This window comes from Natator depressus, chromosome 1 (genome assembly GCF_965152275.1).
Source record: "Natator depressus isolate rNatDep1 chromosome 1, rNatDep2.hap1, whole genome shotgun sequence".
Classification (NCBI taxonomy): Eukaryota; Metazoa; Chordata; order Testudines; family Cheloniidae; genus Natator; species Natator depressus.
Genome location: NC_134234.1, coordinates 48,256,215 through 48,273,215, shown reverse-complemented (window position 1 = coordinate 48,273,215; position 17,001 = coordinate 48,256,215). Strand labels below are relative to the sequence as shown.

The window sequence follows — 17,001 nt, the reverse complement described above, 5'->3', positions numbered from 1 at the left end:
GTGTGGAGCACAGTACTCCAGATGAGGCCTAACCAATGCCGAATAGAGGGGAACGATCATGTCCCTTGATCTGCTGGCAATGCTCCTACTTATACAGCCCAAAATGCCGTTAGCCTTCTTGGCAACAAGGGCACACTGTTGACTCATATCCAGCTTCTCGTCCACTGTAACCCTAGGTCCTTTTCTGCAGAACTGTTGCCTAGCCACCCAGTCCTTAGCCTGTAGCAGTGCATGGGATTCTTCCGTCCTAAGTGCAGGACTCTGCACTTGTCCTTGTTGAACCTCATCAGATTTCTTTTGGCCCAATCCTCTCACTTGTCTTGGTCACTCTGTATCCTATCCCTACCCTCCAGCATATCTACCACTCCTCCCAGTTTAGTGTCATCTGCAAACTTGCTGAGGGTGCAATCCACGCCATCCTCCAGATCATTAATAAAGATATTGAACAAAACCGGCCCCAGGACTGACCCTTGGGGCACTCTGCTTGATACCGGCTGCCAACTAGACATGGAGCCATTGATCACTACCCATTGAGCCCGATGATCTAGCCAGTTTTCTATCCACCTTATAGTCAGTTCTTCCATCCCAAACTTCAACTTGCTTTATTTAACAATAAAATATCTTTTATTGAACCAACTTCTGTTGGTGAGAGAGATAAACTTTTGAGCTTACACAGAGCTCTTCTTCAGGTCTGGACCCAGCTCACATTTTATCACAATTATAATGAAAACTTAATGTTCTTTTTGGACAGGTGAGTAAAATATTAAGTGCCCAGTTCTCTAACTTTAGTGGGAAGTATAATCTATTAAATATATATAGTAAAAGCTATTTTGTCTGGCACTTCACCAACCGGAAAGCTCTATAAACTGGCATTTCTGATCTTCATTGAAATTCTGGTTTATAGTCCGGTTGGCATGGGACTAGCAGGGGGTTGGGGTGCGGGGTGCCGGATATGGGGGGGGGGCACTCATCTTGGGTGGCTCCTTGCAAGTGACGAACTGTCCTGGCTGCTCCTAGGCGGAGGTGTGGCAGGCGGCTCCGCCCGCTGCCCCGCCCCAAGTGCTAGGTCCGCAGCTCCCATTGGTGGGGAACCACAGCCAATGGGAGCTGCGGGGGCAGTGCATGTGGGTGGAGGCAGCGCACAGAGCTGCCTGCCGTGCCTCTGCCTAGGAGCAGCCGGAACAGGTCACCACTTGCGGGGAGCCGCTCGAGGTGAGCGCCCCCTGGATCCAGCATCCCGCACCCCCTTCTGCACCCCAACCCACTGCTCCGAGTCCTCTCCCACACCCAAACTTCCTACCAGAGCCCACGCGCTGCATCCCCTCCCACACCCAAACTCCCTCCCTCTTAGTTAACTGGCATTTTTCACTTACTGGCATCGCCCATTCCCCCAACATGCCAAATAAAACAGCTTTTACTGTATTACTTTGTAAGAACTGTGTGATGTAGTGAGTATACAGATATCCACAGATTACATTTCTAGTTTACTGAATCTTTCCCATGTTGGTATAACGTTTAATTTACACTCTATTATTATTCAGCATAAGATAAAACTGTAACAGTCTGCAGAGAAAGGTATGCTAATACCATAGACATGTGGATAGTCAGTGCATTTATGAGCACAGAGAGCTAGCCATGAACAGTCTCTTCTCATCATTAAATGCAAAACCTCTACACAAAACAAAATAGATCTTTAGACTATTGACATTTTATGCTAGAACTAAAGCTCAAATGAAGGAGAACACTACCCCCTTTGTTAAAATAAAATTATTTGTTTAAATATACACAGAGATTGGACAAATGTGGAGAAAGAACTCCCTTGTACAATGTTTACTAATAGAGCTCAGTGTCACATTTGACTTCAAAAAGAGAGGAAATAATTGATAGGAGACACAAGAGTTATATAGAATACAGGCTTGTATCTACTTAGAAGAGCTTAAGAAATTGTAAATCAAATTGTGCTGATATCTTCCACAGAATTCCTCAGATTTTTTTATAGAGGACAATCAGGTTCCATATAAATTTAACAGAAAAAAAGAAAAGTTTATACTTGAAATCAGTTTCTGAAGCCTAGCTATGACTGAAGTAATATTGGTGACATTTTAAGTTCATTTTAAGTATTGTTATCCTTTATTCCTATTCTTGTTTTTGATTCTTCATGATGTCTAGCTCCTTGTCTTGCTCCAGCTCTGACATTGTCTTCCTATCTTCCCTTCCTCTATATTCTTTTCAGTCTTCCCACCTTTTCTACTCTCCACTTCATTTCTTTTCTAAGGGTATGTTTACACTACGAAATTAGGTCGATTTTATAGAAGTCAATTTTTAGAAATCGATTTTATACAGTCGATTGTGTATGTCTCCACTAAGTGCATAAAGTCAGCGGAGTGTGTCCTCAGTACTATGGCCATCATCGACTTATGGAGGGGTGCACTGTGGGTAGCTATCCCACAGTTCCAGCAGTCTCTGCTGCCCATTGGAATTCTGGGTTAAGCTCCCAATACCTGATGGGGCAAAAACATTGTTGAGGGTGGTTTTGGGTACATGTCGTCAGTCGCCCCTCCCTCCATGAAAGCAACAGCAGACAATTATTTTGCGCCTTTTTTCTTGGGTTACCCATGCAGATGCCATACCACGGCAAGCATGGAGCCTGCTCAGCTCACCTCTGCTGTTGTGAGCATTGTAAACACCTCGCGCATTATCCTGGAGTATGTGCAGAACTGGGCTAAGAGGACAATTGTGATGAGGACATGGACACAGACGTTTCTGAAAGCATGGGCTGTGGCAATTGGGACGTCATGGTGGCCATGGGGCTGGCTGATACAGTGGAACGCCGATTCTGGGCCCGGCAAACAAGCACAGACTGGTGGGACAGCATAGTGTTGCAGGTATGGGATGATTCACAGTGGCTGCGACACTTTTGCATGCGTAAGGCCACTTTTCTTGAACTTTGTGAGTTGCTTTCCCCTGCCCTGAAGTGCAGGAATACCAAGATGAGAGCTGCCCTGACAGTTAAGAAGCGAGTGGTGATAGCCCTGTGGAAGCTTGCAACACCTGACTGCTACCGGTCAGTCAGGAATGAATGTGGAGTGGGCAAGTCTACTGTGGGGACTGCTGTAATCCAAGTAGCCAGTGCAATCACTGACGTTCTGCTATCCAGGGTAGTGACTCTGGGAAATGTGCAGGTCATACTGGATGGCTTTACTGCAGTGGGGTTCCCTAACTGTGGTGGGGCGATAGAGAGAACACACATCCCTATCTTGGCACCGGACCACCTTGCCAACCAGTACGTCAACCGCAAGGGGTACTTCTCAATGGTGCTGCAAGCACTAATGGATCACAAGGGACTTTTCACTGATATCAACGTGGGATGGCCGGGAAAGGTGCATAACACTCGCATCTTTAGGAACTCAGGGCTGTTCGAGCAGTTGCAAGAAGGGACTTACTTCTCATACCAGAAAATTACCGTTGGGGATGTTGAAATGCCAATAGTTATCCTTGAGGACCCAGCCTACCCCTTGCTCCCATGGCTCATGAAGCGGTACACAGGCAGCATGGACAGTAGTAAGGAGCAGTTCAACTATAGGCTGAGCAAGTGCAGAATGGTGGTAGAATGGCCTTTGGACGTTTAAAAGCTTGCTGGCGCTGTTTGCTGACTAGGTTAGACCTCAGCGAAACCAACATTCCCATTGTTATTGCTGCTTGCTGTGTGCTCCATAATATCTGTGAGAGTAAAGGGGAGATGTTTATGGCGGGGCGGGAGGTTGAGGCAAATCTCTTGGTGGCCGATTTTGAGCAGCCAGACACCAGGGCAGTTAGAAGAGCACAGCTAGGCATGTTACGCATCAGAGAGGCTTTGAAAACCAGTTTCATGACTGGCCAGGCTACGGTGTCACAGCTGTGTGTGTGTGTGTTCTTGCTGCAAACCTGCCCCCTTTGTTGATTTTAATTCCCTGTAAGCCAACCACCATCCCCGCTTCGATCACAGCTGGCAAAGAAAATAAAGTAACTATTGTTTTGAAACCATGCATTCTTTCTGTATTAATTTTTTTTTAAAAAGTGAGATAACTGACAAGGTACCCCGGGTGGGGTGGGGTGGGGTGCGGGAGGACAAGGCCACATTGCTTATTGTAGCCACGCTACAAATCAAAACTGTTTGAATGACAGCCTTCTGTTGCTTGGGCCATCCTCTGGAGTGGAATGGCTGGGTGCCCAGAGCCTCCCACATTCTTGGGCGTCTGGGTGAGGAGGACCCTGGACTTCAGGAAAGCAGACTTCGACTCCCTCAGGGAACAGATGGCCAGGATCCCCTGGGGGACTAACATGAAGGGGAAGGGAGTCCAGGAGAGCTGGCTGTATTTCAAGGAATCCCTGTTGAGGTTACAGGGACAAACCATCCCGATGAGTCGAAAGAATAGTAAACATGGCAGGCGACCAGCTTGGCTTAATGGTGAAATCCTAGCGGATCTTAAACATAAAAAAGAAGCTTACAAGAACTGGAAGGTTGGACATATGACCAGGGAAGAGTATAAAAATATTGCTCGGGCATGTAGGAAAGATATCAGGAAGGCCAAATCGCACCTGGAGCTGCAGCTAGCAAGAGATGTCAAGAGTAACAAGAAGGGTTTCTTCAGGTATGCTGGCAACAAGAAGAAAGCCAAGGAAAGTGTGGGCCCCTTACTGAATGAGGGAGGCAACCTAGTGACAGAGGATGTGGAAAAAGCTAATGTACTCAATGCTTTTTTTGCCTCTGTTTTCACTAACAAGGTCAGCTCCCAGACTGCTGCGCTGGGCATCACAAAATGGGGAAGAGATGGCCAGCCCTCTGTGGAGATAGAGGTGGTTAGGGACTATTTAGAAAAGCTGGACGTGCACAAGTCCATGGGGCCGGACGAGTTGCATCCGAGAGTGCTGAAGGAATTGGCGGCTGTGATTGCAGAGCCCTTGGCCATTATCTTTGAAAACTCGTGGCGAACGGGGGAAGTCCCGGATGACTGGAAAAAGGCTAATGTAGTGCCAATCTTTAAAAAAGGGAAGGAGGAGGATCCTGGGAACTACAGGCCAGTCAGCCTCACCTCAGTCCCTGGAAAAATCATGGAGCAGGTCCTCAAAGAATCAATCCTGAAGCACTTACATGAGAGGAAAGTGATCAGGACCAGTCAGCATGGATTCACCAAGGGAAGGTCATGCCTGACTAATCTAATCGCCTTTTATGATGAGATTACTGGTTCTGTGGATGAAGGGAAAGCAGTGGATGTATTGTTTCTTGACTTTAGCAAAGCTTTTGACACGGTCTCCCACAGTATTCTTGTCAGCAAGTTAAGGAAGTATGGGCTGGATGAATGCACTATAAGGTGGGTAGAAAGCTGGCTAGATTGTCGGGCTCAACGGGTAGTGATCAATGGCTCCATGTCTAGTTGGCAGCCGGTGTCAAGTGGAGTGCCCCAGGGGTCGGTCCTGGGGCCGGTTTTGTTCAATATCTTCATAAATGATCTGGAGGATGGTGTGGATTGCACTCTCAGCAAATTTGCGGATGATATTAAACTGGGAGGAGTGGTAGATACGCTGGAGGGGAGGGATAGGATACAGAAGGACCTAGACAAATTGGAGGATTGGGCCAAAAGAAATCTGATGAGGTTCAATAAGGATAAGTGCAGGGTCCTACACTTAGGATGGAAGAATCCAATGCACCGCTACAGACTAGGGACCGAATGGCTAGGCAGAAGTTCTGCGGAAAAGGACCTAGGGGTGACAGTGGACAAGAAGCTGGATATGAGTCAGCAGTGTGCCCTTGTTGCCAAGAAGGCCAATGGCATTTTGGGATGTATAAGTAGGGGCATAGCGAGCAGATCGAGGGACATGATCGTTCCCCTCTATTTGACACTGGTGAGGCCTCATCTGGAGTACTGTGTCCAGTTTTGGGCCCCACACTACAAGAAGGATGTGGATAAATTGGAGAGAGTCCAGCGAAGGGCAACAAAAATGATTAGGGGTCTAGAGCACATGACTTATGAGGAGAGGCTGAGGGAGCTGGGATTGTTTAGTCTGCAGAAGAGAAGAATGAGGGGGGATTTGATAGCTGCTTTCAACTACCTGAAAGGGGGTTCCAAAGAAGATGGCTCTAGACTGTTCTCAATGGTAGCAGATGACAGAACGAGGAGTAATGGTCTCAAGTTGCAATGGGGGAGGTTTAGGTTGGATATTAGGAAAAACTTTTTCACTAAGAGGGTGGTGAAACACTGGAATGCGTTACCTAGGGAGGTGGTAGAATCTCCTTCCTTAGAGGTTTTTAAGGTCAGGCTTGACAAAGCCCTGGCTGGGATGATTTAACTGGGAATTGGTCCTGCTTCGAGCAGGGGGTTGGACTAGATGACCTTCTGGGGTCCCTTCCAACCCTGATATTCTATGATTCTATGATATGGAACTTGGGTAGGAGGGCAGGCGGTTATACCATGGAGGCAGCGGGGGTCTGTGTTCTTGTTGGCTTTCCAGCTCCAACAGATGCTTCATCATGTCCGTTTGCTCCCCCATTAGCCTCAGCATCGCCTCCTGCCTCTGCTCTTCGCACTCACTTAATGCTTTCCTGGCCTCTGCCACTGAATGCCTCCATGCATTAAGCTGTGCCCTATCAGTGCAGGAGGACTGCATGAGCTCGGAAAACATGTCATCACGAGTGCGTTTTTTTTGCTTTCTAATCTGCTATAACTTCAGGGACGGAGATGATGGGGGAGCACAGAAACATTTGCACCTGGGGGGAGATAAAAAGGGAGAGTAAAATTTAAGATGATACATTTCTGAGAACAAAAGGAAGACTCTTTCACAGTGAATCAAGCAATTCACAGCACATGTGCTTTAGGTACAAGGTCACACTTTGCCTTTTATATTGAGCACCTGCCGGTATGGTGACACATCACACACAGCTGGGCAACAGAATTTGGTTTCCAGGCAGCCATGGTAAGCCTTTTGGTACACGGGGTTGGGCTTCTTCCACCTTCATAACATGTGGGAATGGTTTCAAACTGCAGCGCCATCCTTTCCCATAGCGAGCTATGCTGGTTGGGTTTCACCGGAGGGGCTGCGGTTTTCAGGTGGATGTGCAGCACACACTTCCCCCCACCCCACCGCATGGCTATTCTCTGGGATGATCCCTTCACCCGTCCTCCTGCCACGTGGCTATTCTCTGGGATGATCCCTTTACCCCTCCCCGCGCCGCGTGGCTATTCTCCAGGACAATCCCTTTTAGCCAAGTGCAAACAACCCAGCATGAATGGGGTCCTTTTACTGTTCCCTTATAAAAATTCCCCTATTTCAACCAAGTGACCGTGAATGATATCACTCTCCTGAGGCTAACACAGAAAGATAAAGACCGAATGTTGCTTGAATGCGACCCAAACCCAGGACCATTCGCTGCCATGTTTTGTCCTGCAATGATTCCAGACTACTTGCTACTGGCTTGGCATGGTAAAGTGTCCTACCGTGGAGGACAAAATAAGGCAGAGGCTTTCAGAGTACCTCCACGAGAGCTTCATGGAGATTTCCCTGGAAGATTCCCACTCCATCCCCAGACATGTTAACAGTCTTTTCCAGTGGCTGTACTGGCCACAAATGCATCCCAATTCTTCAGGGCAAATCAAACATTAAACACTATTGCTTTTAAATCCCGTACTGTAGTTACAAATGTGCACTCACCAGAGATGCCTTCTCCGGCTTCAGGGTCGGGGATCCCGCCTTGGGAGGGTATTGGATCCAGGGTGATGAAAAGGTCCTGGCTGTCGGGGAGAACTGATTCACTGCTTGCCTGCTGTGCATTCATCTCCTCCTCCTCATCTGCAAAATCCTCCTTGTTGCATGAGAGTCCCCCCTTGCAGGTGTCCAGAGACAGTGGTGGGGTAGTGGTAGGGTCCCCACCTAGAATGCCATGCAGCTGATCATAGAAGCGGCATCTATGGGGCTCTGACCCAGAGCGACCGTTTGCCTCCTTTGTCTTTTGGTAGGTTTGCCTGAGCTTAACTTTCACGCGGCACTGCTGTGTGTCCCTGTTATAGCCTCTCTCCACCATGCCCTGTACGATTTTGGCATATATATTAGCATTTCTTCTTTTTGATCAGAGTTCAGCCTGCACAGATTCTTCTCCCCATACAGCAATCAGATCCAGTGTCTCCCTTTCGGTCCATGCTAGAGCTCATTTGCGATTCTGGGCGGACTGCATGGTCACCTGTGCTGCTGAGCTCGCCATGCTGACCAAACAGGAAATGAAATTCAAAATTTCCCTGGGCTTTTACTGTGTACCTGGCTAGTGCATCGGAGTTAAAAGTGCTGTCCAGAGCGGTCACATTGGAGCACTCTGGGATAGCTCCCGGAGGCCAATACTGTGTAATTGCATCTGCACTACCCCAAATTCGACCCAGCAAGGTTGATTTTAGCGCTACTCCCCTTGCAGGGGAGGAGTACAGAAGTCTATTTTAAGAGCCCTTTAGGTCGACGGAATGGGGTTGGTTGTGTAGACGCGTTCATTTTAAAATCGACCTAATGCGGCTAAATTCGACCTACTCCATAGTGTAGACCAGGGCTAAGCCTTCAAAATCCCTCTTTGTACCTCCTTCAAAAGGAGGAATGAAAATCAAACTGTAAAACTGAGAAGGAAATAGATCCCTTTATCAGGGACTGGAGGTGAACAATTATCGTTTAATACTCTCTTTTAGTCATAAGGCGGGATGTGGCAATATTGAAACAATGTTTACAACAGTTAGTATTTTTAAAATCTGCATTGGTTATTGGTTATTATGATGCTGCAGCAGGCTCTCTTCTTTTATATTACAGAAATTTGTCAAGCTTGGCACCATCATGGAAGGACCTCAGTTTACAATCGAGTGTTATAAATGTAAGGAAGAACCTGGGAGAAGTATTCAGTGTAGAATTTGGTGCTGAATCCATGACCCTCAGTAATCCTTAGGCTTTATATCCACATAGCCACCCATTCTGGTTTTGAAATAAAAAATTGTAATAATATTTGATTGTCAAATGGCCAGTTTCAGAAGTCACTTAATATCCATGCTTCTTTTACTCATCCTTCTATGGCACAGAGAGACTGAAAATAAAGGAGATTGTTTTTCCCAATGTCCATTTCTTAAACTGGCGCTCAGTTACTTGGTGTTTCTGAGAGGCAGAGGTGGGGAGTGGAGAATGTCCCAGAGGTGCTGCAGGAGGAGAGTGGTCAAGTAGCACTGAATGACCAGCATTCATACATAAATGGTGTCAGAACAAGTGTGGGAGGAGTGAGGAGCCCAGAAGGGAATGAATGCGGTGTGGTGAACTAGAGAGGGAGGGGGAAAGCAAGCGGACATATGTAACAGGAAGGGGAGTGGAAAGAGGGGATAAAGTATGAAGAGGGAATAGTTTTGGCTATAAAAAGGAGTAATAACACACAGGAGGAGAGGAGGAATTTAAAAGCAGTAAAGGTAAAGACTAACAATAGAAAAGGAAGTGGGGAGAAGGTGAAAGGACAAATTGATAGTTTATGGCATAGTCAGATGGCACTACAAAATAAAGAAATACATAGTTACACATAAAGAAAACAGAAGGGAAGAGAGAAAATGCTACTTACCACTAGCACAACTTTTGTCAATCACAGAGGGCCCTGTCACAGGAGTGGATGAAAGCTTCTCTGTGATGTGTGGGAATGAACAGAGAAGGACAAAAATTACCCTGACTCATGGCAGAAGTGGAAAAAATAAAAGACCAGGGGGTGGAAGAGTGGAGAGGCTATCACATTAGAAAGCTTAGTTTGCATATGTTTGTCAAACAAACAAACTACCTGGATTAGGTTACCACAGTCCTCCCCCCCCCCCCCACATGCTTCAGATTAAAAAACAATTTAATACAGTTTCTCTGACTTGGGCATCTCTTATCTTCTGCCCTCCCGCCATTTCCCCCTCACCAGTATTTTATTATGTATCAGCTCCTGACCAGAACGCCTGCTAAAGGATTGCTGCTTTGTGATCTATCTGCAATTTCCCCACAAGCTCTAATGTAAAACCAATAAACAAAATTGAATAAGCAGCTCTAGCACATCAGCATTTCTAAAATTATTAGTGCACCACTGGCAAAACTGGTACTTCCATTTTGCTTAATATTGTTTTCCCTTGGGAGAAAACGTACTGTACTTCTGCCAACATGAACACTATATAAAATAATAAGGGGGTTGGTATTTCACATTGGTTGCAACATTAGTGCAGCATAATTTAGCATAAAACACTAGTGACGTTAGAACAGGTCTCATTTAATTTAAAGAAAGATTCACCCAAACATTTAACAGAAATGTGATTTTTTTTCCTATTTATGTTTATTTGACAAAGAATAGGAATCTGAGTACATTTACTGTCCGTGAAATTTAATCTTGTTAACTGAGTATTGAACTTCCAGAACACCTGAAATAAAAAAGAAATGTCAAAATCTCTCTTTTTTTTTTTTATGAAAAAGAAAAGGTTTTGGGGTTTGACTCTTACAGGAATACTGTGAGTTTAAAAATTAAATTTAAAAATAATTTTGTAAGCACTTGGAGGATAATAAAATTATAAGGAATAGCCAGCAAGGATTTGTCAAGAACAAATCATGCCAACCATTATAATTTCCTTCTTTGACAGGGTTACTGACCTGTTGGATGGGAGGAAGAAGTAGACATCATATATCTGTGGATTTTGTCACAGTTCCACATGACATTCTCATAAGCAAACTAGTGAAATACAGTCTAGATGAAATTATTGTAAGGTGGGTACACAACTGGTTGAAAGACTACGCAAAGAATAGTTATCAATTGTTTGCTGTCAAACTGGAAGGGTGAGGCCAGCAGGGTCCCACAGAGCTCAGTCCTGGGTCCAGTCGTATTCAATATTTTCATTAATGACTTGGATAGTAGAGTGGAGCATATGCTTATAAAATTTGTGGATGACACCAAGATGGGAGGGGCTGCAAGCACTTTGGAGGACAGGATTAGAATTCAAAATGACCTTGACAAATTAGAGAATTCTTAAGAAGGAAAAATCAAATGCACAACTAAAAAAATGGAGCATAACTGGCTAGGTGTTAGTACTGCTGAAATAGATGTTGGGGTTGTAGTGAATCACAGATTGAATGAGAGTCAACAGTATGTTGCAGCTATGAAAAAGGCTAATATTCTGGGATGTATCAACAGGGGTGTCGTACATAGGACACGGGAGGTAATTGTCTCACTCTGCTCAGCATTAGTGAGGCCTAAGCTAGAGTTCTGTGTCCAATTCTGGACACCACACTTCAGGAAACATGGACAAACTGGAGAGATTCCAGAGGAGAGCAACAAAAATGATAAAAGAACCTGATGTAGGAGGAAAGGTGGGAATGTTTAGTCTCGAGACTGAGGGGGACCTGATAACATTCTTCATATATGTTAAGGGCTGTTACAAAGAGGACTGTGAACAATTGTTCTCCATGTCCATGGAAGGTAGGACAAAAACTAATGGGCTTAATCTGCAGTAAGAGAGTTTTAGGGTAGATATTAGGAAAAAGTAACTATAAGAGTAGTTAAAGTCTGGAATAGGCTTCCAAGGAGGTTGTGGAATCTCCATCATTGGAGGTTTCTAAGAAGAGGTTGGACAAACGTTTGTCAGGGATGGTCTAGGTTTACTTGGTCCTGCCTCAGCACAGGGGGCTGGAGTCAATGACTTCTTCAGGTCCCTTCCAGCCCTACATTTCTGTCATTCTCTGATTTTATAATGTGGCCATAATATGTAGCACATGTGCCTGGCTTCTTCAGATCTTCATAAGAATGTCAACATTATCCTCCTTTTCAATACATTTCTCAGTATTGTCAGCAAAACCACCTCTCAGCAGATGTGCATAGTCTTTCATTGATCACCAAATGATGTCACAGAGCTATCTTCAGCAGATATGTTTATAACATTTCCCCTTGAGGTCTGATTATCTCAGCTGTAAGGTGAATAAACACAGAGTGACCTGTCAAGTGGCTTGCCTACAATGAAAACATCCTTTACAGCTTTGGAAACAAATATAGAACATATCTAGTAACTGCCACACCTGATTTTTTGGATGTTTCTGGGTTAGGTAATGGTAGGGTTGCCAGGTGTCTATTTTTTTACTGGAACACCCGGTTGAAAAGGGACCCTGGCATCTCCAGTCAGCACTGCTAACTGGGCCATTAAAAGTCTGGTTGATGGTGTAGCGGGGCTAAGGCAGGCTCCCTGCCTGCTCCATGTGGCTCCTGGAAGCGGTGACATCCTCTGGCTCCTAGGCACAGGGGCTACCAGGGAGGCTCTATGTGCTGCCCGAGCCCCGGCTCTGCAGCTCCCATTGGTCGGGAACCACGGCAAACGGGAGCTGTGGGGGACGCACCTGCGGGCAAGGGCAGCATGCAGTCTCCCTGACAGCCCCTGCGTCTAGGAGCCCTAGGATGTGTCGCTGCACCTGGGAGCCGCCTCAGGTAAGGGCCACCTGGAGCCCATCCCAAACCCGCTCCCAACCCCCTGCCCCAGCCCTGAGCCTCCTTCTGCACCCAAACTCCCTCCCAGAGCCTGCACCCCCTCCAAACCCTAGCCCCAGACCTGAGCCATCAGTTGCACTCTGAACCCCTTGGCCCCAGCCTGAAGCCCCTTCCTGCGTGCCCCACCTCGGAGCCCTCACTCCCCTCCGCACCCCAAACCCCCGCCCCAGCCTGGAGCCCCCTCAAACATGCTGAACCCCTTGGCTCCACTCCCCAGCCCAGAGCCCCCTCCTGTACTCCAAAACCCTCATCCCTGACCCCACCCCAGAGCCTGCACTCCCAGCCAGAGCCCTCATTACCTTACCCCCGCCCTGTGAAAATGAGGAAGTGAGCGAGGGTGGGGGAGAGCGAGCGATGGAGAGAAGGGGGATGGAGTGAGCAGGGGTGGGGCAAGGGTGTTCAGTTTTCTGCAATCAGAAAGTTGGCAACCCTAGGTAATGGGCCCTGCACTCTGCATATGCACAGAGACACACCACCACAATGTTTTAAGTGACCTGAAAATATTTTTGTTGCAGCCTCTCATACTGTGTCCTCACACCTTTGTGGATATTGCAATAATAAACTTATTACTATTACCATCATAATGTAAGAAAGGTGTAAACACAACAACTGCTGTGTTTGTAAGTTAAATTTTCTTAGGAGCACGTACTTAGTACAAGATAAGGTTTATATCGTGTGTGATTATTCAGCAGGCAGAAGCTGAGATCCACGAGGAATCTTTATATTTAAAGCATTAAAAACATGTATCATTTGGTTAATTCTAATGGGACAAGAGTGCCACCACTTTATATGTATTGCTTATAGAGCGGATCCTTCTACAGCTAGGCCAATACCCTCTGTGTGCACAGCAGGATTTATCATGGCACTATTAGGCCTTCATTCTCCTGCTCTGACCAGCACAAGGCAGAAAGAAGGAGCAAGATCACCTTCATTTTAACTTTAAACTAGAGCTGTCGATTAATCGCAGTTAACTCGTGATTAACTCAAAAAATTAATCCCGAATAAAAAATTAATCGTGATTAATCGCACTGTTAAACAATAGAATACCAACTGAAATGTATTAAGTATTTTCGGATGCTTTTCTACATTTTCAAATATATTGATTTTAATTACAACACAGAATAGAAAGTGTACAGTGCTCACTTTATATTATTTTTATTACAAATATTTGCACTGTAAAAATGATAAATAGTGTTTTTCAGTTCACCTCATACAAGTACCATAATGCAATATCTTTATAATGAAAGTGCAACTTACAAATGTAGATTTTTTTTTTGTTATATAACTGCACTCAAAAAACCAAAACAATGTAAAACTTTAGAGCCAACAAGCTCACTCAGTCCTACTTCTTGTTCAGCTAATTGCTCAGACAGACAAGTTTGTTTACATTTATGGAATATAATGCTGCTTCTTATTTACGTCACCTGAAAGTGAGAACAAGCATTTGCATGGCACTTTTGTAGCTGGCATTGCAAGGAATTTATGTGCCAGATAAGCTCAACATTTGTATGCCCCTTCATGCTTTGGCCACCATTCCAGAGGACATGCTTCCATGCTGATGACGCTCGTTTAAAAAAAATGCATTAATTAAATTTGTGACTGCACTCCTTGGGGGAGAATTGTATGTCTCCTGCTCTGTTTTACCTACATTCTGCCATATATTTCATGTTATAGCAGTCTCAGATAATGACCCAGCACATGTTGTTCGTTTTAAGAACACTTTCACTTCCTTCAGATTTGACAAAATGCAAAGATGGTACAAATGTCAGATTTCTAAAGATAGCTGCAGCACTCAACCCAAGATTTAAGAATCAGAAGTGCCTTCCAAAATCTGAGAGGGACGAGGTGTGGAGCATGCTTTCAGAAGTCTTAAAAGAGCAACACTCCAATGCGGAAACTACAGAACCCGAACTACCAAGAAAGAAAATCAGCCTTCTGCTGGTGGCATCTGACTCAGATGATGAAAATGAATATGCCTCGCCCCGCACTCTTTTGGATCATTATTGAGCAGACCCCATCATCGGAATGGATGCATGTCCTCTGGAAGGGTGGTTGAAGCATGAAGGGACATATGAATCTTTAGAGCATCTGGCACATAAATATCTTGTGATGCCCATTACAACTGTACCATACAAACACCTGTTGTCACTTTCAAGTAACACTGTAAATAAGAAGCGGGCAGCATTATCTCCTGCAAATGTAAACAAACTTGTTTGTCTGAGTGATTGGCTGAACAAGAAGTGGACTGAGTGGACATGCAGGCTCTAAAATTTTACATTGTTTTATTTTTGAGTGGAGTTATTTTTTTGTACATAATTAACATTTGTAAGTTCAACTTTCATGATAAAGAGATTGCACTACATTATTTGTACTATGTGAATTCAAAAATACTATTTCTTTTGTTTTTTACTGTGAAAATATTTGTAATAAAAATAATATAAAGTGAGCACTGTACAGTTTGTATTCTGTGTGGTAACTGAAATGAATATATTGGAAAATGTAGAAAACATTCAAAAATATTTAAATAAATGGTATTCTATTATTCTTTAACAGTGCGATTAATTGCACGATTAATTGTGATTAATTTTTTAATTGCGCAATTAATCACAATTTTTTTAATCACTTGAAAGGCCTACTTTAAACCATTTCTTGTAATTTTGTCAGGCCAATATTTACACCTGTGAAATATTGCCAAGGCTTTTCTACAGGAAAAGTTAAGATGAGTGCTCCATTACTTCACACCTTTTTGGACTGAAAAAAAGCAAATGTGGGTTACCCCTGGCCTGTACAAAATTTTTTAAATGTTCAAGACAAGTCTAAGACCTGATGATTAATAGAGGGTTTGGGAATGAGTCCTGCCATCTTCGAGGGTTGCCCTAACTGCCGTTGTCAAAACTAAGGGCACTTTATTTTTCAATGAAAGCATCCACACAGGGGTTTAAGGCACTGTAATGTATGTACATTAACTTCACACCTTTACTGTCACATGACCTAGACAAGCCCTTAATAAGGGAAGTAATGAGGGAAATAGATGCGGGGGCGGGGAGCCTCTATTAATTCCTTTAGTTTAAAATGCTTTAACAGGTTTTGAATGACACCCATACAAGCGGGGGAAGGTGCTGCAGACATTCAGATGTAACTATCTGATGAGAAAGGAGCAGTGTTAGCCACACAATCAGTATCACATTTGTCAAGCTATGAACAATAATGGGTAACTACATAGGTGCTGGAACTAGGGCTGCTACAGCATCCTTTGGTTTGAAATGATTTCCATAGGGCCGTCCCTTGCTATTCTGGGGCCCTATGCAGCCCCTCTGATGGGGGGGCAGGCCTCCGGGGGAGGGGGAGCTGGCTTGGGGGGCAGGGGAAAACCACCCCGCAGCGCTCACTGGTGGCATGGCTGGGGCCAGGTCGCTGCACTTCCCGCTGCCAGTGAGTGCAAGCCCAGCCCTGCTGCAGTCCTCAGGGGAGTGGGGGTGGAGCAGGGGCAGGGGTTTCCACTGTATACAGGGTTTACAGTTTGATTCAATGGCTCTCAGCACCCCACTATCAAAATTGTTCCAGCACCCTGGTTAATTAAACATCTGAGTCAGGATTATAGTCTGTGTCTTTAGTGTTAAGAAAATGTGTGTTTTTACTTTGGGATAACTAACATGCATTAGCTAGCTCCCTTTAAAAACAGGTGGAGATAAGGTACTTTCATTTCTCCAAAAGGCAACCAATGCAAAGGAGTAACAGGATAATTTATCTTAAAAAGTCCTTGATTTTGACAGTAGAAAACAGTAAGCTTGTCAGAATAAAGAACATCACTGAAATGTATCTTAACAAAATATGTAGCATACATAAAAGGCTATGACATGAAAATATGCAATTAGAAGTATAAACAATAGAAAAATCAACATTAATGTATGCAGCAAATGAATTAGTAGAAGAGTATAGTGGGCCCTTCAGTGGTGGCAGGATGGGGAATTACTTACAAAAATAAGGATTTTAAATAAGTTTTCAATTACAAAGGGTGCAGAGGGAATCACATGCTACTTGAAGACCAAAACAGTATTGACTGTTACAGGAATGTACAACTTCTTTACAGCACCTTAAACCCATCAAAAGTAAATATAGGTCTATGTTTTTTTTAGGAGAGGTTACAAAAAAAGTAGGAAGCTATGCACCCTAAAGACTGAGTAACAAAAAAGGCAAATTAAAAGAACCCAAAATGTATGTATGTATTTATTTTAATTTCGTGACTTTTGGGTGCATAATTCATGATTTTTGAATACTGATGGTTGCCAATTAGGGTGACCAGATATCCTGATTTTGCTGGGCCAGTCCCAATATTCTAAGCTTTGTCTTATATTGGCACCTATTACCCCCCTTCCCGATTTTTCACACTTGCTATCTGGTCACCGTATTGCCAATCTATCTTGCGGTTGTGTACCTATCTTGAGTAAAAATTACAGCAGACATTTACTTTT

The 17,001-nt window shown here is 44.5% G+C and overlaps 1 protein-coding gene across 2 annotated transcripts in view; it reads left to right on the top strand.

Moving 5' to 3' along the window:
• Positions 1-17,001, top strand: part of LOC141991173 (uncharacterized) — a 135,203-nt gene that overhangs the window by 94,995 nt on the left and 23,207 nt on the right. Inside the window, exon 11 of one of the 2 annotated variants that reach the window (XM_074959376.1) lies at positions 8,818-9,748. The exons of the other annotated variant lie outside the window; for it this stretch is intronic. The gene's annotated coding sequence lies outside the window, so the exon portion shown is untranslated. Of the gene's footprint in view, positions 1-8,817; positions 9,749-17,001 lie in introns of those variants that run through there. 2 annotated transcript variants of the gene reach the window in all.